The 24,499-nt window shown below is 36.0% G+C and overlaps 1 non-coding gene across 1 annotated transcript; it reads right to left on the reverse strand.

Annotated features, from left to right (window-relative positions):
- Positions 1 to 9,330: 9,330 nt before the first annotated feature.
- LOC142523501 (small nucleolar RNA R71) lies at positions 9,331 to 9,436 on the reverse strand. The gene has a single exon (XR_012814691.1). It is a non-coding gene; the product is annotated as a small nucleolar RNA R71 (small nucleolar RNA).
- Between the last annotated feature and the right edge of the window lie 15,063 nt (positions 9,437 to 24,499).

A 24,499-nucleotide genomic window follows, 5' to 3' on the forward strand; every position in this document is an offset into this window, starting at 1 on the left:
AGAGTCATTAATTTTGTATCTTTCAAATATTACTTGTAAATTTAGTTTGACGACTGATATTTGAACTAATTTAAAATTTTAATCTTATCTTGTTCTTATATGTCATTGGATTGATGAAACTTGAAATATGAATTATTTTTTTATCTTTAGATACAATAGAATCATAAAATACTAAATGCAATATAGTTAGATATGTTTTAAATGTTACTGATGTTTATGGCATACAAAGAGAAAAAATGTTGATCAAATTATATTATGCGATTACCAATAATTATGCGATATAATACCTTAAATATTCATTAAAACTAATTTTAGATGGTAATTTGCTAGATGTACATGTCATATTATCAACTTATGTGTTAAATTTGTATTTTATAAATGCATGATTTCTGCTTTAGAAAATTCAAAATATGTGAGAAATTATTACGTGAAAAAATATATGGTTGTGATTGAAAACAATTAGTCATTGGTAACGAGATTAAATATAAAAAATTTCTTCTTTCTGTTGAAACTTGGTGGAATTATTCGTAGCACTTACTTGGTAATTTGTTACGTTTCAAAGATTTGGTATCTCCAAACAATGTTGCGTTAGACTTTTTAATGTTCCATGACAGTGATTGAGATATTTTGAATAACTATGTTTCTTGTTGCATGACCTTGATTGAGATATTTTGAGTAACGGTGTTTCTTTGTTGAAAATTTTTAATGAGTCAACCGAATATTTTTCTAGGTTTAACTACCCTACTCACCATGTTTTTACCTATAGTTTTCAATATTTTTTTAAAGTTATTGAATATCGTTATGATGATTTTATGCGTTATTTTTTTAAATATGGAAGTACAATTTTTAGAATATTGGGAAGATATCCAATCGTGCATAGTTTAGTAACCTTACTTGATCATAGTCAAAGTGAAGGTGGTTTAGAGTTATTTTTTTGAATATTATGCTAAATTGTTTGGGAGGAATGGTGAAGGTCAAAAAGAAGCCAATCACTTAGTCACTCCAAGAATTATTTTAATTGTATGGTAACGAACACGGTGGAGTGAGTAAGCAACCATAGGAAAAGCCGACAAAAAAGGAAAAATACGAGCAATCAACTCTTTTTAAATTTTGAATTTTTAAATTTTGAAATAACAAACTTTGAAAGGAAAAGTAGTTATAACAACAAATTACATCGAGATCGAGATCTATTTAAGTCAATATTTTGAGACTCCACAAAATTTCGACATTCTAGAATGTTGGAAAGTAAATTCGCAACTTTATCTAGTCTTAGCTATAATTGCAAGAGATGTCTTGATAATTCAATTTTCAAATGTTGCTTCCGATCGAGTAAGCATTTTCAGCATGCGAAAAAATCGTTGGCAGCCAAAAAACTAATTTAAAGTCGGAAACACTTAGCATGATAACATATTTACAAGATTGTTTTGAAACCAAAAAAAAAAGAAGAAAATAAGGCGGTTGCAGCGATAGACGAATTCAAAAGCTCAAGTTCCAAAGAATATGTAGAGTATTCCAAATATATTTTAGTAAATCTTAATGAATTTTAAATATTTAATATAGAAATCAATGTTGTTTTTTTAAAAAATGTATCAGTTTTATGATGGATTGTCGAAGTAAATAAAAATAATATTGACCCATTATTATTTGGTTTTCTAAAACAATGTCGGAATAACCCAAAACATATTGGAACCAGTTTGGAACTGGTCCATCCACTATCGAATTGGGTAGTGCATCGGATTGGTTCCAAAGTGTACACCTTGGAACCATAACCGGTATAGAACCGGTTCTGTGTTGATTCCAGCATCGGTGGATCCAGAACCGAAACCTCGGAACCTATAAGCAAGCCTACCTATGCATGTGGTTGGTTTCCGAACAATCGATACGATTTTTTTGTTGCCGGAAACATCATTATTAAAACAATTTCTGTACACTTTCTCTTGATTCGCATCAGTCATCATTAGGACTTGTTCTTGTGTCACCAGGTCGAGTTGACATGGTCAGGCCGTCCGATGGATTTAATATCGCTGGACTATCTAGTGGGTTTGATAACATTGGTCCATCCGATGCATTTGGTACTGCTGTTCTATATATCTGTTGATTTTCATATTGTAGGGTCATATTGTGGTTTTGAAGTTGCGGGTTTATCCGGTGGATTATGTGCCATTCGTCTATCTGGTGTTTTCAATACTGCTGGTCCATATGGTGCGTTTGGTACTATTGGTATATCTAGTGATTTTAATACTGCAGGACCATCTGGTGGGTTTACTCAGCTAGAGCACCAACTGTATCGGGACATGTTTCCCATGATTCGATTGATGACTAGGGTTACCAGACTCCATTTTGCTCAAATTTCAAAAGTTTCACAGTTCTTCTGAATAATGACCGACCGCCGACAACATGTTCATGATGTGTGGCCAAGTAGAAATATTTGATCACTTGTCCCTTATCCAGATTATTTAGATCGACAATGCATCAAAGCTGAAGATGATGATAATGACGTTCATAGTAAGAACTATAGTGAGAAGACGAGCAAACAAACCTCATAATATTGAATTGTGTAGAGAGAGCAGAGCGACAACGTCGACCAAGTGATTGTGGAACCGAAAGTTATAATTTTATTAAATAAAATTATTTATATTATATATATTGTTGCGTGTGAAGATTTGTAATTTATATCGTAATGTAATTTTTCGGAAATTTTTAATTATTTTATTAACTAAATTTTCTTAATTTTCTCATCATATTTTTTAAATTTATATTGCTTGGTAAAATTTAATATATTGTACAATATTCTTCGAAAAGTGTTAATCACACCCTATTTTAATTTTTATTTTAAAATGTGAAATTATTATCATTACACATTCTTTATTTAGAATTTAAACACTTTCCTATTTACTGACATATATAATAAATAAAAATCTTATCAATTTTCTTTAGATGAAATCATAATTCAAACTAGAAACCGTCATTAAATAGCATTATATTACCATAACATGGAGAATTTTTACTCAATTACAACAATATCAAAATTTAAGTGAATTGCATTGATATTTACTTAGTACAAAATTTTAAACAATTTATATATCACTAAATATTTTAATTATCAAAATAATAGAATTTTTACTCAATTTCAACAATATCAAAATTTAAGTGAATTGAATTGATATTTACTTAGTACAAAATTTTAAACAAGTTTATATATCACTAAATATTTTAATTATCAAAATAATAATATCATAATATAATCAAAAGTATAGTCATACTATATTAGGGGAAAATTATAAATTTAGTCATATAAGTTGGTCTTTATTAGATTTTAGTCCTGTAACTTATTAAAATTTATTTTAAATCCAGTAACTTGAATTTTTATGTTTTGTTTTCGTTATTTTTTGTTCTGAAACCACTAAATCCATCAAATATGATTTATTTGGTACTGATCATCTCCTACGTGACTGATGTGACGAGAATAAAACCAATATAACATAATTAAAATTCATCTGATAAAAAAGAAAGAGAAAAGTCAATACTTCAAATTTAGAGACTTTTATTTTTGTTTTTTCTTTATTTTTATTTATGTAGATTTTAATGAGTGCAATACAAGTTTTATTCTTGTCACAGAGTCACGTAGGAAACCGTCAATGTCAAATAAATAATAACAGATGGATTTAGTGGTTTCAAACAAAAAAAGACCAAAAAAAAAACAAATAACTGGATGAAAAATTAAAGTTTGATAAGTTACATGACAAAAACCTAAAACAGACCAACTTACATAATTAAAATTACAATTTTCTAATATTAAGGAGAATCATAATATTTTATTTTTATAATTTTTTTAAATATGTTGTGAATTTGTAAAATGGCTTCGAGTATATATTAAATAATGTATATAAAATTTTAATCGAAAGAATGAGATAACCAAATCAAATTATAACAATACTAAATTGTTCGTATCTGAAATATTCTTTGTTGACTACATTCTAATGCTTTAAAATTAATTTTTTAAACTAAACAAGGCTTATTTTTTAACAAAAAAATATAATGCTAATGCATAAAAGAAAATTTTAATTATACACTACTGCTAGTACACAATACCAATTAACTCTTCCGCCAACAATACAAAAAACATATACTATTACATAAGGCTAAAAATTGAAGCAACATAAAAAACATGTTAAATGAACACATAACTATTATTTCATTCCTTCTTCTTCATCATCGATACCCTTGGGTATGACATTCGTACGATGTTTCTGAAATAAAATATATCAATAGAACAATTATTTATTAATGGTAACAACTGAATAAAAAAACCCTGATAAATTTAAAATTAATGGCACTTTCACGTATTTTTTTGTTCGTTTTTTGTCTCCCTTATTACCGGTCTATCCATATAAGTCTTCAATCGAGATATTCTCTCACGATCACATCTTCGTATTTCACGTCTAACCAAGTTGGGTTCAACTCAAAAGTGGGTGGATCCCAGTGTTGTTCGTCAGCAAGAGATTGAGATTTTTCTCATATGTTGTTAAGTACTCAGACATGTTGTACCATAACTGCAAAAATGTTGTCAGTTTTAGAGTTGGTGTCCCATAAGACAACTGTTTGTTATGGCATTTATTCACTCTATAAAAAACAATATTTTTGAATATAATTTACATTCTTTTTGAAAAACCCTTATTTGTTAACCCATGCAAGCTACATAGATAAAGAACTTGAGTATGCTATTGTATATGTATAAAATACGAGATCATAAATTTTATAGTTGTCATGAAGCACATATTTAATTACTGTATATTCTAAACATGTTCTTAGTCGATTCAACCATATAAAAGAAAGATAAATGTTACTTAAATCTGAGACTAATATATATGATGTTATTAACCACGTTTCACTTGTATGAACAAAAAAATGTTCAAACATATTTATATGGGTGCTCACAGGAAGAGTTCATCGAGCTACCCTTACTCGGACTTCCAATTGCTTATTATTTATCGAGTGGATAAGTCCGTGTTTATGGTTGTACACCAATAGTCTTTATGACCCGAGACAACACTGATGCTCTGTGCTAGTTATATGCTTTGACTCGTTTACTAACACCATAAGGGTCATCAAGTGACGATAATGGGTGTATTTACAAAACATATTGGAGGCAATGCATTGTCTTAGTGGATTCATCGCTCGCATATAGGCGTGGATATCTTATGTGACCTGAAGTGATAATAGTCTATGAAGTCTCTAGCCATAACAAAATGTTTGCTTTAGAAAGAAGGGTTCTGTAGTTCACACACGATGTCACTATGTTTACTTTGAGATACTTCACATGGTTATCAAATCTTGTTGAACCCTCGATATACCAATAGTTTTAAAATCGATCGAGATACATGTGATGAAGAGACCGTACTGTAGGCTGACCATATTAAATTGGTTCTTGCAAGCACTATCAGTTATACCTAGGGAATCATGAAGCGATGCTACTAGATTTTCTTACTATGATTTAATTTGATGTATTCAATCAGAATTGAGTTCTGAAATTCTTATGATCAAGGGATTGATACATAGAATGAGACTAATTAGGATGAGACCAAATAAGAGACAATTATTGTCTTGAATCACAAATAAATGTGAATTCATGACTAAATATATCCATGAACCATTGATGCTCTCACAAACACTGGTTTCCCTATTCCCTTTGAGATGGTCAAATCCAAAGAATTTGGCAATATGAGTTTGATATGATCGATCATTTAGCTTATAAAAAAGTTTATAAGCATATTCCATTTATTTGAAAGTTTTAGAGAGATTTCTTAAAATAGTACAACCGCAAAATTTCTGTTAAAGTATTCCAAAATTTGCAGTCACCCTAAATGAATTCAGTGGGTCAAACATCAAACCACATATCATAATAATGAGCTATTTATAATCATCACATCGATGATATTGTATCATCGCAGTATCATCGGTTGGGATTACTTAATGAATCAAAAATTGGTTTTAAAAAACGTGGAGAGTTTTGATGGACTTAGAGTGTACAAGTGAAACGTCTCTAACTCGTTTTCTTTAAAATATATCAGTTTTTTTTTTCTCAAATGCTTTCGGCCGAACTATACTATACATATGTATATTTTCGCTATCAAAATAAAGCAACCAATCTCTTATTTAAAACACAAAAGTGCAGTGCAAAATATAAAATCGTCAAACCAAACCTAAAACTAGCATTTTTCAAACGTAGCATCAACGTCGTAATCCTCTCAAAAACCACTCTTACTTCAAAAAATCATCAAAATCTCTAGAGTAATGTAAAATAATAACTATGCGGAAAAAATAGCAAAGGTCGTCAGGTTAGTACACCACCCGCCCAGCCAGTTCATTCAATCAACCCTCCTGTCTCAAAATCAAATCCTCACCTTTATCATTCACACCTAGTGAGTCTATTGACTCAGCAAGTGATATAGGTAGATTTTACTTGTTTTTCATGTCATGTGATATCCCATTGTGTTGCATTTATCGTTTAGATTGCATGCGTTTTGTGTCGTTTTAGCATAATTTATTTTTTCTTGTTGCTCATAAGACCCGTGGTCGAAAATGCAGGCAGTTCGTGGATAAACTGAAAATAATAGAAAATTTTCGAGAGCTATCCGTCCGGGCGCACATTTATACTCACCCAGGCGCATGCAAGGTGGGAGAAAAAAAGATTTTTGCAAAAGCCATCCGCTCGGGCGGAAAATTATGTCCGTCCGAGCGCGTCAAAGAAAAATTAAAATACGAGATTTGCGAAAACCATTCGCCCGGGCGGAGTTGATTTTTTGGAAAGATTTTTGGCCGATTTCTTCCCTTATTTACTGAAGGAGGCTGATATGGACGGGATTTGGGATGATTATTATGGCATTCAGACATAATTCAGAATCCTGGGTGTGAGGCCCAGGGCCGAAGAGGGCGGGGGGTGATCGCCGGTTCCATCAGGTGTACGGACAATGAGCGGCTCCTGGCAGGCTTCTAGGTGGAGGGAACATGAATGAACCGATCCCACACCGAATGAGAGGGATTCCGAGACTGTTCAATGTAATGGACTGTACAGTTGAAGAGGGCTTAAAAGATTTGATTGCTACTACTCATATCACGAAGGTGCATCTTCTTTTCGGTAGCTCATCACATAAGAACTCCAAAGTTAAGCGTACTTGACTTGGGGCAATTTTGGGATGGGTGACCTCCAGGGTGCGTGTGAGTGATGATATAAGCACGCTGGAAAGACTCGTCTTGGTACAGTGAGGACAGTCGTCGAATCTGGGGCTTTACAGTTGGTATCGGAGCCGACCTCTCTTAGTACGGTGTGGTTCGGGGACGAACCAAGCGGAAGCTGGTGGGCATGTGAGGCCCGGGGCCGAAGAGGGCGGGGGTGATCGCCGGTGCCATCAGTTGCACGGACAATGAGTGGCTCCTGGCAGGCTTCTAGGTGGAGGGAACATGAATGAACCGATCCCACACCGGAATGAGAGGGATTCCGAGACTGTTCAATGTAATGGACTGTACAATTGAAGAGGGCTTAAAAGATTTGATTGGTACTACTCATATCACGAAGGTGCATCTTCTTTTCGTTAAGAACTCCAAAGTTAAGTGTGCTTGACTTGGGGCAATTTTGGGATGGGTGACGTCCTGGGAAGTTTTCCAGGGTGCGTGTGAGTGAGGACATAAGCACGCTGGAAAGACTCGTCTTGGTACAATGAGGACAGTCGTCGAATCTGGGGCGTCACACTGGGGGAGGAGAATAAGGGAGAAAATCTTGGAGCAATTTCAGGGAGTCGAAGATTCGAAGATTTCCGAGCGTCGTTCCTCTCACTTTCGTCACGAATAGTATTTCTAATCTCGTTTTTATCATTTAAACATTGTTGTGTTATTTTTACCATGAATTCTAGTAGCTAAACTTAATTATTTGTTGGGATTTAAGGGGATCCTACCCCGAACTTTGATTTAAATAATTTATGTTTCGATTTTTGCTCTATTCTTGAGTGTACTACTGTTTTTCATTGTGTTATTAAAGCATAGCATTTAATAATAATTTTATATCGCGAGTGAGTTCGAGAGAATAGCTTGTGATAAGAACGAGTAGCATAGTCCGTGGATCTACAATTTGCATAGATATATGAAATTGGATACGCGCCGATAGTCATAGTCCGGTAGGGCGAAAACTAGGGGATTTCATAGATCGATATGCGATTCACTCTTGATAATTATAGACATTTAATTACTTCACCGAGTAGAATTAGTTTGGCATAGCTTGAGAGGGCGTGTTCAATTGAATAGGAAATCCTGTCGGAAGCAGAAATCACTATCAAATGAATTAATTCATTAACGAGGGGTAGGTGAACCAATATTTCCAACAAATTCATTTCTCTTTGAAATTTAAATAATTGGTCTAGATTCTATATCTCATTATTTAATTCTTGAATTTTATCTTTGAGTTTTATTTAATTTTAACAGTCATAAACAACCATTCAAACTTCGTTGCTAAAGATTTGATAACTGAAAATAATAATTGTAAAATACAGTCTTCAGTGGAACGATACTCGTACTCTCGTACATCATACTATTACTTCACATTGTGCACTTGCGATTAATTTTCAAGCTTACAAAACCATATTTTTATTGAGGATTCCACAGTGCAAGTTTTACTCTATCAAGTTTTTGGTGCCGTTGCTGGGGACTGTTAATTCACAATTTTATTTTTAGTTATTTTCTTTAGCATTGTTTTATTTTTCTTGAGCTAACACTTCATATTCTATTCCAGATATCTTTTCCAGTGCATGCCAAAGTCACTAGACGTGGAGCTTGAGCAGTTTGACCAGAAAATTGAAAGAACTTTCCGCAGAAGAAGACATCAGCAGAGACTGAAAGAACTGATGGAGAGGCACGAGCACGAGCATGAGGAGGAACACCATGAAGATAGACATGTTGAGATAACACGCCGCATTCCGATGCTAGAGTATTCCCAGCCTTCTTTGGATGGTGCACACCCCAGCATTGTGAGGCCTATTGTGCGGGCAAATCACTTCGAAATAAAGCCAGATATAATTCATATGATTCAGAATATAGGTCAGTTTGGACGATCTGCAGTAGATGACCCAAACACGCACATCGCATATTTTCTTGAAATTTGCGATATTTTTAAATTTAATGCAGTTTCTGATGATGCTGTTTGGTTGCGTTTATTTCCTTTCTCCTTACGTGACAAAGCTAAAGCATGGTTAAATTGTTTGCATGTAGGTTCGATCACCACATGGGAGGACATGGCGAAGGCATTTCTCATTAAATACTTTCCTCCATCTAAGACCATGAAGTTGCGGGCAGATATCACCACATTTGTTCAATTCGAGCTAGAGTCTTTATATGAGGCATAGGAGCGTTTCAAAGATCTATTACGAAGATGCCCTCATCACGAACTGCCACTTGGGTTAGTCGTTCAAACCTTTTATTATGGCTTACTCACTCCTAATCGTACTATGATAGATGCTGCTGCTTGTGGGAACCTATTGAGAAAAACTGCTGAGGAAGGATACGAGTTATTGAAGGAGATGGTTGCTAGCAGCTATCGTCCTCAATCTGAAAGGAACATCCAGCGGAGAAGTGCAGGAGTTCACCAGGTAACTGACTTTTCTGCTATTACTATACAACTTGATGTCTTGAACAGAAAATTGGACAGTTTGAATATGGATGGCACAACTATGCGTCTTCAAGAGATATTTTGTGATAAATGTGGAGGTGAACACTTTGTGAAGGACTGTCAAGATGACAATCCCTTCTATGTGCAAGAAGAGGCACTAGTGAATCAAGTGGGAGTCCAAAACCGTCCAAGGAATGATTCGTATTCGAACACATATAATCCTGGATAGAGGCAACATCCCAACTTCTCATGGGATGGTCAAAACAGTCAGAATCGATCACAAGGAGGACAACCATATGGGAAACAACCGATGTACAGATCTGACCCTCCTTGAGAAGAAAAGTCTAATTTGGAGCAAATGATGTCTAAGTTTATCTCGTCCACTGAAACTAGACTCCAAAACCAAGATGCATCGATAAAGGGGCTAGAGAATCAGATTCGACAGTTAGCAAATATGATAGCAAGTAAAGAGCCGGGCACCTTGCCAAGTAACACAGAGACCAATCCAAAAGAGCAAGTGAAGGCCATCGAGTTGAAAAGTGGGAAAATTTTAGAGTCTAAAGAAAAGGAAAAAAGTCAAGTATCGGATGAACAGACTGAGACATCCAAAGGTAAGTCTTCAAACACTACACCAGCACCCACTGCACAATCAAAAATTGTTATACCTCCTCTTTTCCCTGCAGCATTGAAAAAAGCAAAACTTGATGCGCAATTCGGTAAGTTTCTTGAGGTGTTTAAAAATTTGCATATCAATATTTCTTTTGCCAATGCTTTGATGCAAATGCCTAGTTGTGTTAAATTTTTGAAGGATATCTTAGCAAACAGGAGAAAATTGGAGGGTCACATGACGGTAAATCTAACTGAAAATTGCTCCGCTTTGGTGCAAAACAAAATCCCACCGAAACTTAAAGACCCAGGGAGTTTTTTTATTCCTTGCATGATTGGTGATGTTGTTTTTCATAAAGCTTTGTGTGATCTTGGTGCGAGTATTAATCTTATGCCTTTGTCTGTGTTTAGGAAACTTGGATTGGGAGAACCTAAGCCAACGAGGACTTCTTTACAGCTAGCAGACAGATCTGTCAAGTATCCACAGGGAGTTAGTGAGGATGTGCTAGTGAAAGTAGACAAATTCATTTTCCCTGCAGATTTCGTGGTGCTCAACATGGAGGAGGATATGGAGATGCCTTTGATTTTGGGGAGACCATTCCTTGCAACTGGCAAGGCTCTAATTGATGTGCATGAAGGGAATTTGAGATTGAGAGTGGGAGAAGAGGAGATTAATTTTGACGTTTTTAATACACTTAAGCATGCACTGCATTCTGCTAGTTATTATAGAATTGATGCTTTTGATTCTATTGTGTTTAACTATGTGCAGGATGCTCTTAGGGACCCTTTGGAAGCCTACTCTCACTACTGAATTAAGAGAAGACGAATTGGATGCAGAGAAAGCCAAAATAGTGGCATACCTCAATGCCAACCAGCAATGGAAGAGGCCAATAAGGATGAGATTAGAGGACTTGGGGGATCGAAGAGACTTGATCCCTCAGAAGTCAAGCCTAGAGAAGCCACCAACTCTGGAGCTCAAGCCATTACCTCCACATCTGAAATACGTCTATCTAGGTGAGAATAATAAACTTCCTGTGATTATTTCTTCTTATTTTGACAGATGTGATGGAGGACAAACTGCTAAAAGTCTTGAAAGCACACAAGAGTGCATTTGCATGGAAAGTGACGGATATCAAAGGGATCAATCCATCAGTCTGTATGCACAAGATATTGATAGAAGAAAAGTACTAACCCCTTGTGTAACCTCAGAGAAAATTGAATCCAAAGATGCAAGAGGTAGTAAAAGCAGAAACTATCAAACTCCTTGATGCATCTATTATCTATCCTATATCTGATAGTGCATGGGTAAGTCCTGTTCAATTTGTGCCGAAAAAGGGTGGGATTACTGTTATCACAAATGAACAAAACGAATTAATACCCACTAGGACAGTCACGGGATGGCTTGTGTGCATTGATTATAGAAAATTAAATGATGCTACCTGTAAAGATCACTTTCCGCTGCCCTTCATTGATCAAATGCTTGAGAGATTAGCGGGTCATGAGTTTTATTGTTTTTTGGATGGGTATTCAGGGTATAATTAAATCATGATTGCACCCGAGGACTAAGAGAAAACCACTTTCACTTGTCCTTATGACACTTTTGCTTTTAGACGGATGCCCTTTGGTTTGTGTAATGCCCCTGCCACTTTTCAGCGATGCATGACCGATATATTTCACGACATAATAGATACTTTTCTTGAAATTTTTAGGGATGAATTCTCGATATTTGGCTCTTCTTTTGATGACTGTTTGCAGAATTTGAAGCTGGTGTTGATGAGATGTGAGGAGACGAACCTGGTGCTGAATTGAGAGAAGTGCCACTTCATGGTACAAGAGGGAATTGTCCTAGGACAAAAGATTTTGGAGCATGGAATAGAGGTGGATAAGGCAAAAGTGGAAGTTATCAAGAACTTATCACCCCCGACATCCATAAAGGGAGTTAGAAGTTTCCTAGGCTACGCCGGTTTTTATCGGCGTTTTATCAAAGATTTTTCAAAAATTGCCAAACCTCCGTCTTCCTTACTTATGAAAGATGTGCCTTTTGATTTTAATTCTGACTGTCTGCAGGAATACGAGGATTTAAAGGAGTGTTTGGTGACGGCTCCTGTTTTGGTGACACTGGATTGGAATCTACCCTTCGAGGTCATGTGCATTGCCAGCGATACTGCAGTTGGTGCTGTTCTTGGCCAGCGGCAAAACAAGGTATTTCGTACGATATACTACGCAAGTAAAACCTTAGATTAGGCTCAATTGAATTATGCAACCACTGAAAAGGAATTACTTGCAGTAGTATTCGCGCTTGATAAATTTCATTCACATCTTGTTTTGTCCAAAGTCATTGTTTACACAGACCACTCTGCACTGAAATACTTACTTGCTAAGAAAGATGCAAAGCCACGCCTACTTAGGTGGATTTTATTGTTACAAGAATTTGATCTACAAATAAAGTATAAGAAGGGTATTGAGAATGTGGTAGCGGATCACTTGTCTAGATTGGAGCTGATTAGTACTGACTGTGTAGAAAATGCTATTAACGATTGGTTTCCTGATGAGCAGCTATTTGAGGTGAAACACTCTCCTTGGTATGCAAATTTTGCTAACTTTCTTGTCACAGGCACACCACCACCAAATCTTTCGTTTCTCCAACGAAAGAAATTATTCTCTGACGTGAAACATTATTTTTGGGAGGAGCCATTTTTTGTTTAAGATTTGTGCAGATTCCATAATAAGAAGGTGTGTTTCAGAGGAAGATTTTGGTCAAATTCTCAACCATTGCCATGACTGTGACGTAGGTCGTCATTTTGGACCAACAAGGACGGCATCTAAGGTACTTGAATGTGGCTTTTATTGGCCAACCCTCTTTAATGATGCTCGTTCTTATGTGCTAGCCTGTGATAAATGCCAGCGGACAGGTAACATCTCTAACCGTCATGAAATGCCATTAAATAATATCATTGAGCGTGAGGTTTTTGATGTGTGGGGGATAGACTTCATGGGACCGTTTTCCAGTTCGTTCACGAAAAAATATATTTTGGTTGTGGTTGATTATGTGTCCAAGTGGTCCTGAAATTTTTTTTAAAAAATATTTTTAATAGGTTTGGGACATCACGAGCAATCATTAGTGATGGTGGCACCCATTTTTGCAACAAATTATTTGAAAAACTTTTGAGCAAATACGGTGTCACACATAAGATCTCTACCCCCTATCACCCCAGACGAGTGGTCAAGTGGAAGTGTCTAACCGAGAGATCAAGCGGATTTTGGAAAAAGTGGTAGGTGTCAGTCAAAAAGATTGGTCTGTGAGGTTAGATGATGTTCTTTGGGCATATAGGACTGATTTTAAAACACCTATAGGCACTACACCATATAGGCTACTGTTTGGTAAAGCATGTCATTTACATTTAGAGTTAGAGCATCGGGCATACTGGGCAACAAAAACACTGAACTTTAACTTTACTGATTCAGGTGAACGGCATCTGCTTCAACTGGATCAGTTGGAAGAATTCCGGAATCTGGCATATGATCTCGCATTATCATACAAGGAAAAGACAAAGAGGGCTCATGACAGGCGAATCATCGAAAGGGAACTCAAGGAAGGCGAAAATGTCCTACTCTACAACTCTCGGTTGCGACTGTTTCCCGGAAAATTGAAGTCACTATGGTCTGGTCCATTCGTGATTTCTATAGTTTATCCATTATGAGCTGTGGAACTTCAAGATTGAAATGATGGAACATTTACGTTCAATCCCCAGCAACTGAAGCACTACATGGGTGGCACAATTGAGCCACAACTTGGAATCACCCGGTTCCAGGAAAATATGATATGAAACTGACTGATAGTCAAGCTCTCGAATATAAATTGAGAACTGCCTCTCTTCCCTACTTAATTCGATTTTAATACTTTAGTTTATTTGTTAAGTTTAAATTAAAACAAAATATTTGGGGGTAGCGCACAAGGTCCGCCCGGGCAAACTGGGATATATTTTTTTAATTAAAAGCCGTGAAGCTTCCGCCCGTGCGGACATTTACATCCACCCGGGCACGCCCCTTTTTCAAAAAAAATAATCAAAAGCCGCAAGTCATCCGCCCGGGCGGAAACTCATGTCCGCTCAGGCGGGTCGCGGAGATTTTAAATTTGCAGACTCTCCTTTTCTCTTCCCCATTCAAACCCTACCTTCTTCCCTTCGAAATTCCGCCGCCTTCTCTCTCATTCTCGCTCAAGTAACTTGTTTTGTGCCGATTTCAGGTCCAATCTTGTGTCACCACCTTCACCAAGCACAAAGGGCGTCAATTTTTCGGCTACCACTTTGTTTTTCCGGCCACCGCTGTAATTTTCCGGCCACCGCTGCAACTTTCCGGCCGCTGTTGAAGCTTCCGACCACCACTGAGTTCCGACAATGCACCTCTTACTCCAGGCTTCTTGTTCTTCACAAATAATCCACGATGCCGCCAAAGAAAGCTCGGGTAAGTCATGATGCTTCTTCGTCTTCATCGCGTACTTCCCACTTATTTGTGAATGATGGCGCTAGACAACACTTTGAAAATGCGAAAATACATCGAGCTCCAATTCGAGAGCGTGGGTTCCAACTTGTGGTCTAAATCAGTTTACTAATCGAGGATGGACAAAATTTTGTGCCCAACCGCAAGCCGCGTTGGCACCAGTAGTGAGGGAATTTTATGCCAATGCGGCTGAGCGGAGCGACAATAAAGCATATGTGAGAGGGAAGCTGTTGGATTTTAGTTCTGTGGAGATTAATAGGGTGAGTGAGACACCGGCTGTGGATGATTCGGTGTATATGGCATGGGCAGCAAACCCCGACTTAGACTTGATGTTGCGCAGAATCTGCTATCCGGGGTCTCGGTGGAAGACACCTGGATCGTACACTACGTTCGTCAAGAAATATTTGTTAGTCCCGACTGCGATGTGATATGCATTTTTGGCCACACGATTGATGTCATTCGGGCACACTAGCGACGTACAGAGGGAGAGGGGAGTGCTATGAACTAATGACCCATATGCCAATCAACGTGGGCAAAATCATTTATTCACAGATCCAGCTGAGCATTCACAATCCGAATGTGGCATTATTCTTTCCCCATGTTATCATCGAGCTGTGTGCAGGCGCCGGGGTAGTTTTTCAGGATGACGATAAGTGGTTGCCACCGACCAAGGCCCTGGATGACGCCAGCTGGCTAAAGAAGATCTCGGTAAGGCGGAAGGCATTTCCTCAGTTTGGCCCTATATGGGACGGCTTGACTTTCGATCCACTACCACAGCAGCCCCCATCACCGGCCCCGTGACCTCGACGTCGCCTTCTTCAGGACCGGATGGATGAATTTGCTGCATTTGTTGACTATCAGTTATAGTGGTAAGGCTGTGAGTCAGACATATCAGATCGCTACTGATGCCATGCTGCGTCTGTCCCTGAGCTACAGTGTTATTGACCCGGCCCTTATTCCACCTCCTATGCCAGCCTTCCCGCTGCAGTTTCAGTTTCACTATGCCGATGCACCAGAGTCTGAAGCTGGCGTCATTCCCCCGGAGGAGCACGAGGAGGATGATCATTGAGAGGGGAGTCACTTCTATCCCTTCTTTTATTTCTTGCATTTCGTTTCGATCATTTTATTTATTTTTGTTTCTGTTACATGATTAGGTTCTATTGCATCCATTGTGTCTTTTTTTCTATCGTCTGTTGCATTTGGGACACTGCTCGACTTTAGTATTGGGGAGTGGATGGGTGTTTTTTTGTATGCTTTATTTTTGGTGCTTTGTTTGTTTATTCGTTGGCATTTAGTTTTCGTCGTTTTGCATTGGTGTGTGTCAGCCGACACTGTTCAAAGTAATACTTGTTAGCCAAGGATGATTAAGAGGTGATGAAACATGCCTTGTCTGTCGTATACTTGCATTTCTTTAAATGAAGTTTCATTTAAAAAGTTGAATTCTCTTTGCACGAATGTTAGAACTAGAAGCATGCATGATCAGATGGTGGAAATTTAAAACTAAAGTGGGGAACAGAGAGGTTTGAAGGCGTGAATTGAGCTTGACTATATTCTCTTGAATCGATGTATCTATCAGCAGCGCAAAAAAAAAAGAGAGATAAAGATGGAGATGTAAGGTGTTGGGGAGCCAAATAAAGGAATGAAATCATATTCCTGGCTAAAGTTGGAGAAGTAAGATGTTGGGGAGCCGAATAAAGGAATGAAATCCTATTCATGATGAAAAATGTAAAACATATGGATTTGAATCTGAAATGAAAGGTTCTCATATAGTCCTTTTATTACTGTATTCCAATTCAGTAATATATATATATATATATATATATATATATATATATATTAATATATATATATATATATATATATAATACTGCTGGTGGTTACTGAGTGCAGAGGAATAGAGGAGAGTAAGATATACACTAACAGGCTGATTGAAATCTCTGACAATGGTTGAGAATGGATCCCTCTATCGTATATGATGCTAGGACGAACGACACACACATACACGTTCAGGTTTTATTTGAAACAATGTCTAGACCAAGAAAAGTGAGAAGAGTTGTGCTTTTACGTTGATCGACAAGGGAATATGATTGAGTTTCGCTGAGGCTAATTGATGACTATGAATTCACTGTCGAGCTACTTTGGGTCATGCTCTTTTTTGTTGTGTCACCTGTTTTGCTCGAGGGCGAGCAAAAGTTTAGTATTGGGGGGTTGATATAGGTGGATTTTTCCTTGTTTTTCATGTCATGTGATATCCCATTGTGTTGCATTTATCGTTTAGATTTCATGCATTTTGTGTCGTTTTGACATAATTTATGTTTTCTACCCGTGGTCGAAAATGAAGGCAATTCGTGGATAAACTGAAAATAATGGGAAATTTTCGAGAGCTATCCACCCGGGTGCACATTTATACTCGCCCGGGCGCATGCAAGGTGGGAGAAAAAAAGATTTTTGCGAAAGCCATCCGCCCGGGCACGTCAAAGAAAAATTGAAATACAGGATTTGCGAAAACCATCCGCCCGAGCGGAAACTTATGTCCGCCCGGGCGGAGTTGATTTTTTGAAAGATTTTTGGCCGATTTCTTCCCTTATTTACTGAAGGAGGCTGATATGGACGGGATTTGGGACGATTTTTATGACATTCAGACATAAGTCAGCAGCCTAGGGGAGGAGAATAAGGGAGAAAAAGCTTGGAGCAATTTCGTGGAATTTATGATTCGAAGATTTTCGGGCGTCGTTCCTCGCACTTTCTTCACGAATAGTATTTCTAATCTAGTTTTAATCATTTAAACATTGTTGTGTTTATTTTTACCATGAATTCTAGTAGCTAAACTTAATTATTTGTTGGGATTTAAGGGGATCCTATCCCAAACTTTGATTTAGTTAATTTATGTTTCGATTTTTGCTTTATTCTTGAGTATGTTACTGTTTTTCATTGTGTTATTAAAGCGTAGAATTTAATAATAATTTTATATCGTGAGTGATTTCGAGAGAATAGCCTTTGATAAGAACGAGTAGCATAGTCCGTGGATCTACAATTTGCATAGATATATGAAATTGGATACCCGTCGATAGTCATAGTCCGGTAGGGCGAAAACTAGAGGATTTCATAGATCGATATGTGATTCACTCTTGATAAATAATTAAAGACATTTAATTACTTCATCGAGTAGAATTAATTTGGCATAGCTTGAGAGGGCGTGTTCAATTGAATAGGAAATTCTGTCGGAAGCATAAATCACCATCGAACACATTAATTAATTAACAAGGGGTAGGTGAACCAATGTTTCCAACAAATTCATTTCTCGTTGAAATTTAATTAATTGGTCTAGATTCTATACCTCATTATTTAATTCTTGAATTTTATCTTTGAGTTTTATTTAATTTTATTAGTCATAAACAACCATTCAAACTTCGTTGCTAAAGATTTGATAACTGAAAATAATAATTGTAAAATATAGTCTCCAGTGGAACGATACTCGTATTCTCGTACATCATACTATTACTTGACATCGTGCACTTGTGATTAATTTTCGAGCTTACAAAACGATATTTTATTGAAGATTCCACAGTGCAAGTTTTACAAGATCAGCAAGCCTTAAACATAGGAACAAGTAATATGTATACATTCACATGCCACATTGAAAATAATTTTAATAAAAATAGCTTTTTCATGAATATGAATAACTTAAATCATTTCCTTTCATCATATACTTTCCTTTCATCATACATATATACGTTTCCCTTTTTATTGAATTCATATCATTAATTGTGACTTTTGTTTCTGCTTTTGGTCGATTGATCAATCTTACCTATAACCATGGTATCAAGCGGCAGGGACATCAGCGACACTCTCACCCGTCAGCTGAGCTTCGGCCTTACATATCATAATATCCTTTCGTATTCGTATTAGTCAAAATCAAATCATCTCCTTCAATCCTTTCATCATTTCCATCACTAACAAGAATTTATGCATATATCATTTTTCTTTTAAACCAAGCATGTAACACGTCTTTTAGTTTTATCGTTTTTTATCAAAAAATTCCATATTCTATTAAAATAAACATTTTAACATTCATTACAGCATTCAGGGCACTGTCAAGACGTCTAACATTTTTTTCAGGTGTAAAATGACAGTTTTGCCCATGAAACACTAACTTTTCCAATTTACCCTTAGTCCTTAAAACGACAATCCGAATCCATCCAAACTTAATATAACATCTTAAAATACACCCATAAACATTTCTTAGGCGTAAAATTAAGCTCCTCGACTAATTTCTCAATTCGTTTTAAAACTTGAACCTGCGTCCCGGTTTTATCCCGAATCAACTCGAAGCTTAATCAAACTTTAACCATATCTTATCAACACCTAACCATACCCTATGCAACCCAAATCAAGCCGTTTATAACTTTCGGAATATCTTAGATATCCTACTGAATTTTCTTGCCCTTTTGCTCGAAAACCCTAGCCCAATAAACCATGGTTCCCTTCGATCCTAGCCTCTAACCGTGTGGAACAGACCCTAGATGACCTTGCTTGGACCCTAACCAAACCCCTTTTATCCACTTAGACCACTATCTACAGCTCATGCACGCCAGCCCTCAAACCCGTGCATCCTAAGCCTTGAGCAACCCAAGCTTCCACCTACAGCCCTAGGCCTTGCACCAGTCTTCCCTCAAGCCATCTAGGACCATGTCTCAGCCCTCTTGCTATCCTTGGACGTGACCAAAACGCAGCCCGAGCTAGCCTCATCCTTCTAAGAAACCCAAGTTCGAAACCCTAGTTCCTTCAAACCTCAATAACGTGCTGCCCCCGTCTACCCTAAATCATAACATCCTACATCATGCATCTTAAGACCCTTAAACATATTGAAATTCATCCCATCTAATAGCCCTACCTTGACAGCCCCTTTGTGCATCATTAGCATGATTTAAAAGAATGAAAAATCGAGTTTTATCATGTACAAGTCATAAAAACGAAAATATATAAGATGAGATCATGTTTTTCATACAATCACGTATAAAAACACATAATATGGTATGAATGATGAGTGAAGGAAGATTAAGACGTGTCTTTGCATGTTTCAGGCATGAAAAACAATCCTTGACGCGAGATACATTGGTGGAGAGAAGGGAAAGGAAGCTCGCTGCGTATTGTGCCTCAAAACGGACGTGAATGTACTAATGTGTGGTGTGTGTGTGGCCGAGAGCAACCCTAGGGCTCTAGAGCTTGGTGTGCATGAGTTTTTTTTATTGTAGATTAGGGTTTAGAAAACAATCTTTGGTATTAAATAATAAGGTGGAAAGCTTGACCCAAAAACCTTGGTATAATAGGCTCATTAGGCCAATTAGAAAGTAGATAAAATATTTCGTTTAGAAAAGTTTTCGAAAATATTAGCCGAGTTCCAAAAAAGTCCTTATTTTCGTCAAAAGTCGATTACCAGTTTAAAATACGACTCGGCACGTAAAAACACATCAAAAGATACAATTTTAAAAAATTACATATAAAATATACCATATATTAAATAATTAAAAATAATAATTTAATAAAAATATTTTTCCTTTATGGTCCACGGTCTCCGTTCCTCGATTGCATCTCGAATAACCTTTGAAACACAATTTTATACATTCTAGTAGAAAGCCATATTTTAAACATGAAAACATGTCTATCACATTCAATCAATGCAATTAAAATTGAAACATCAACTACTCGTTTTTCTTAAAAAGTACTAGAATTTTTTTCCTCGTCTTTCGGCCGAAATATGTACTTACATATATATATATATATATATTTGACACAATTTAAAATCAAACTTTGTTCTTCGTCTCAACGCATAATCTCACTTGATTTGTAGTGCAATCAAGTGAGAACATTTGGATTCCAATTGTGGAAATATCAAGGAGTTCACAAGAAGATCTATTCGTAAGAGATCTATTCGTAAGGATATAAAAGAAGATCTAAATCCGTTGAACAACGAGATTAATTCGAGTCATTCACAAATGTGATTTCTTTTGGAGGTATGAATTCTTAAACACCCTATGGATGTTTATTTAGATGAATTACATGATCAATACGAGCATCTTAGCATTTTAGATAAATAACTATTTTAAACTTCTGCTGCTCCTTAGATGCGAGAAACACGATCCAAAAAATTCGGATATATGAGTGACATTCAAGGGTGCAAATAGCATAGGAACAAGGGATTCCAAAAATCTTGTATTTAGCCCGTGAACAATCACTTGTTCAGAGTTTCACCACCTGCAAATCATTCCTCATACTTATGACATGCGTAAGCTGGATATGCCTGATTTTTTTCAACATACGATGGCCTTTTGGGACACATTCAATAAAGTATTGTATGTACCTCCGAAGAGTCAATTGTGCTATAACATAAATATGATGTTTGCAAGCATACTTTTAACACATTTTTTAGCACTTCGAAATGTTAGTCGTCATCAACCCACAACACCAACCATTTTCATGGGCTAGACTCCATTTATTCTTTGAAATATCTACCAAATACATCTGTGCCAAAATGTTTTTGTTTTTGATTGCCTCTATTAATGATTCAAACTTGCAAATTTGATGTTGCATACCTGCTTCCTTGCATAAATCTTTCAAGTGCAAATATTTGAACTTAGCATTAAAATTTAAGCAAACGGGTCTCAAACAGAAATGATGCACACAACATGGAGATTGAAATGAGGTAGATCCTCAACTGCTCATATAGTTCCCTTATGCCTATAAAAAATGACATAAATCATTTGCACCATGACCGACGAATTCAGTTGGGATAAAACTAGTAAGCAGCCTAGGTCAAGTTATCATAAATTGGAGTGAATCCAAATCATTTCACGGAACAGTACTATTATCTATTTACTAAGATATTAGTTATTTAATTTAATCTAGTCTAAATCTATGAAATGATTGTTGTGATTACTTGAACTGATTGAAATAAAATGAATTTAAAAAAATTTTGTAACTAAATTAATCGAATGCTAGATCCAGCTTAGGGAAAATTCAAATTTCAAGAAAATGATCAGGACGTTCAACGATACCAAACTATCAGTTATTTCCATGTATTTGATTTAGTTAAATAAGAATTATTCAAAGTAATATTGAAATTACCTATCTTAATTATTAATATATTTCTAGAATTAATAATCTTATTTTTATTTAATAGTCCAATTATTTATATTGAATTTAAATAAATAAAACACATTAAATATTTATGAAATTCCGAATACTATTATTAGTTGGTTTAACAATGTGTAAGTCGATATTTTTGAAGTAGTCTTTAAACTATTCCCTTCGGTTCAAGCTGGAAATTTAAACAAATTAAATATCAATCAATTACGTAAAACAAATCAAAATATAAATCAATCGAATAACGTAAACAAAATTAATAGTTTGGCCTTATCTTGACCTCAATAAAAACAAATTACTCCATAAACTCAAAAATAAACACAAGTTCAATATTTGAATTCATATTAATAATTAAATAATAAAATAGATTAAAAGATCCAAGTGAGAGGCGTGAACCCCGCTTGAAAAGTGCATCTCTCCCGTTTGTGTTGAAACCCAGTAGCTTCGATGCTCAATGTGGGGGATGGACAAAATTCACACACATATGTAATTTTTAAAAAATTAGTAGACCACATGTATGTGTGGCTAAATTTGGGCCCTTGATTCTATCATGGGGTAGTGCCTCTACATGTAGGATGAAATCAACCATTGAACCCTAGCTGCCAAGACTTTTTTTTCCCCCCAAATTAAAGTTTCAAAGTCCTCCTAGAAAAATATAAAAGTTCTATTTATATTTTCTCAGAAATTTAGTTTCCCATGGAGATGAAAGTCTTCACAGATTTATTTCTAAAAATGAGAATCTCAAAGATTTGGTCTACACGGCTCTCTCCATTGAATCTTCTTGGCGTCCTTAACGGGAACAACTACATTAACAAGTTCTTTTCATTCAATAATATAAATTAAATAAACATTATCATAATAAATTCCATGTATCAGCAGAAAAAAATAATATCAAAACATATACAACTGAAAATCAGAAGTCTTACATTGTTTATACAACCATATCAAATAAGGTAAATAAAACCCAAATAACACTATTGAACCTCCTCTTGAACCACCGGTCTCAACTAGCAATATAATTGCCTTGTTCGCTTGTCCCGTCCAACCTAAGACGTACCCCGTGAGAATAAGGTGTCTAAGATAAAAACAAAGACGTGAGCGGCCTAATCGTCTAGAACATAATATATGAGCATACAAACCTATATGCGCATGCATGAATCATGAACTGGTGATCAAAGATTAAACTAGAAACTCGTGCTTAGTTTAGAGGTGCTTGAGTGCCTAGCACGCTGTTCGTCGAATCAATTGTTGGCTCTGACACTAAATCAAGATCTTGGATCAAAACTATCATGGGTCACCGTAGCACGCTGGTTCCAAACTGACCTTCGGTGATTCCGAACTAGCGGCAGATTAATTGTTCCAAATTTCTTAATTAATAACATTGTAATCATGTTAAATTATACTTTATTGATAACTGAATTTGGGTCATTACAAATCTTGTAGGAATCTTGCTTCTTTCACTTTTTACTTTAATAATCGTGCATTCCAAATTGATCTCCACGGTCCTCTGTTGGAGTTTTGTGTGAATCTTGTGTCCTTTTCCTTCAGCCATCGCGTGACACAAGCATGGTTCGCCGAAACGGGAACGGAACGGACGTTCCGGAACCGGAACGGCAGCCACCTTGACGAGGTTCCGGGGTGTGTAGGTTGATGGTTTGTATCGGCGTTTCATATACCGAAAACGGGGATATAACGGTGGAAAACGGGGATGTAACGGTGGAACGGAACCGGAACACAAGACGGTTTTTTTTTAAACCGTCGCTACTAGCGACGGTTTTATGTATGTAGCGACGGTTTTTATTCAACCGTCGAAGATTTAACATCGGCGACGGGTTTAATAAAACCGTCGCTATAGTTGGCGACGGTTTGAGTAAAACCGTCGCCAAATTAAAATCGGCGACGGTAAAATAAATGTTTGTCTCGATGATATAACATTTAGTCTCGATGATATAACATTCTTCATGTTATTAGTCTCGATGATATAACATTTAGTCCTCCACGTCATTCTTCATGGTATTAGTCTCGATGATATAACATTTACATGTACCTTTCTATATAAATGTTTGTTTTCATCAACTTATATTTCATTTCTCATTGTTATCATATTATCATATGATATGAGTAATTTAATAAGCTTAACATTAATTTCACTAGGAACATTGGAAATCAAAGCAGATCGGTTGATGTGAGATGGTGAATCTTGAGTCTTCTTCCCGCTGCATCCATCAATGAAAGACTAATAAAGAAGAGACCGCAAGTCAACTATTTCTATTGAGAAATTTTCGGTACAAAGTGTGAAAAAAAACTAAGTTAATTATAAAATATTTATATTTTAATTGATGTTAAATAATTTGTAACATCATTTTATATAAGATTTGATGCTTATTATTAGTCCATCACTCTAAATTGATTCAAATTTGTGCGAACTTATATATATCTAATCGAAAATATTTTAAAGTTTTAATTAATTAAATACAAATAATTTTTAATAGTATATTTAATTTTTGATATGGTTGGAAATATTTTAAATATAAAGACGATATAAATTGTGTTCAATAAATTGTTAATAAAATTTTAAAAATATTTAAATTTCTT

The sequence above is a fragment of the Primulina tabacum genome, chromosome 13 (assembly GCF_025594145.1).
Source record: "Primulina tabacum isolate GXHZ01 chromosome 13, ASM2559414v2, whole genome shotgun sequence".
Classification (NCBI taxonomy): domain Eukaryota; kingdom Viridiplantae; phylum Streptophyta; class Magnoliopsida; order Lamiales; family Gesneriaceae; genus Primulina; species Primulina tabacum.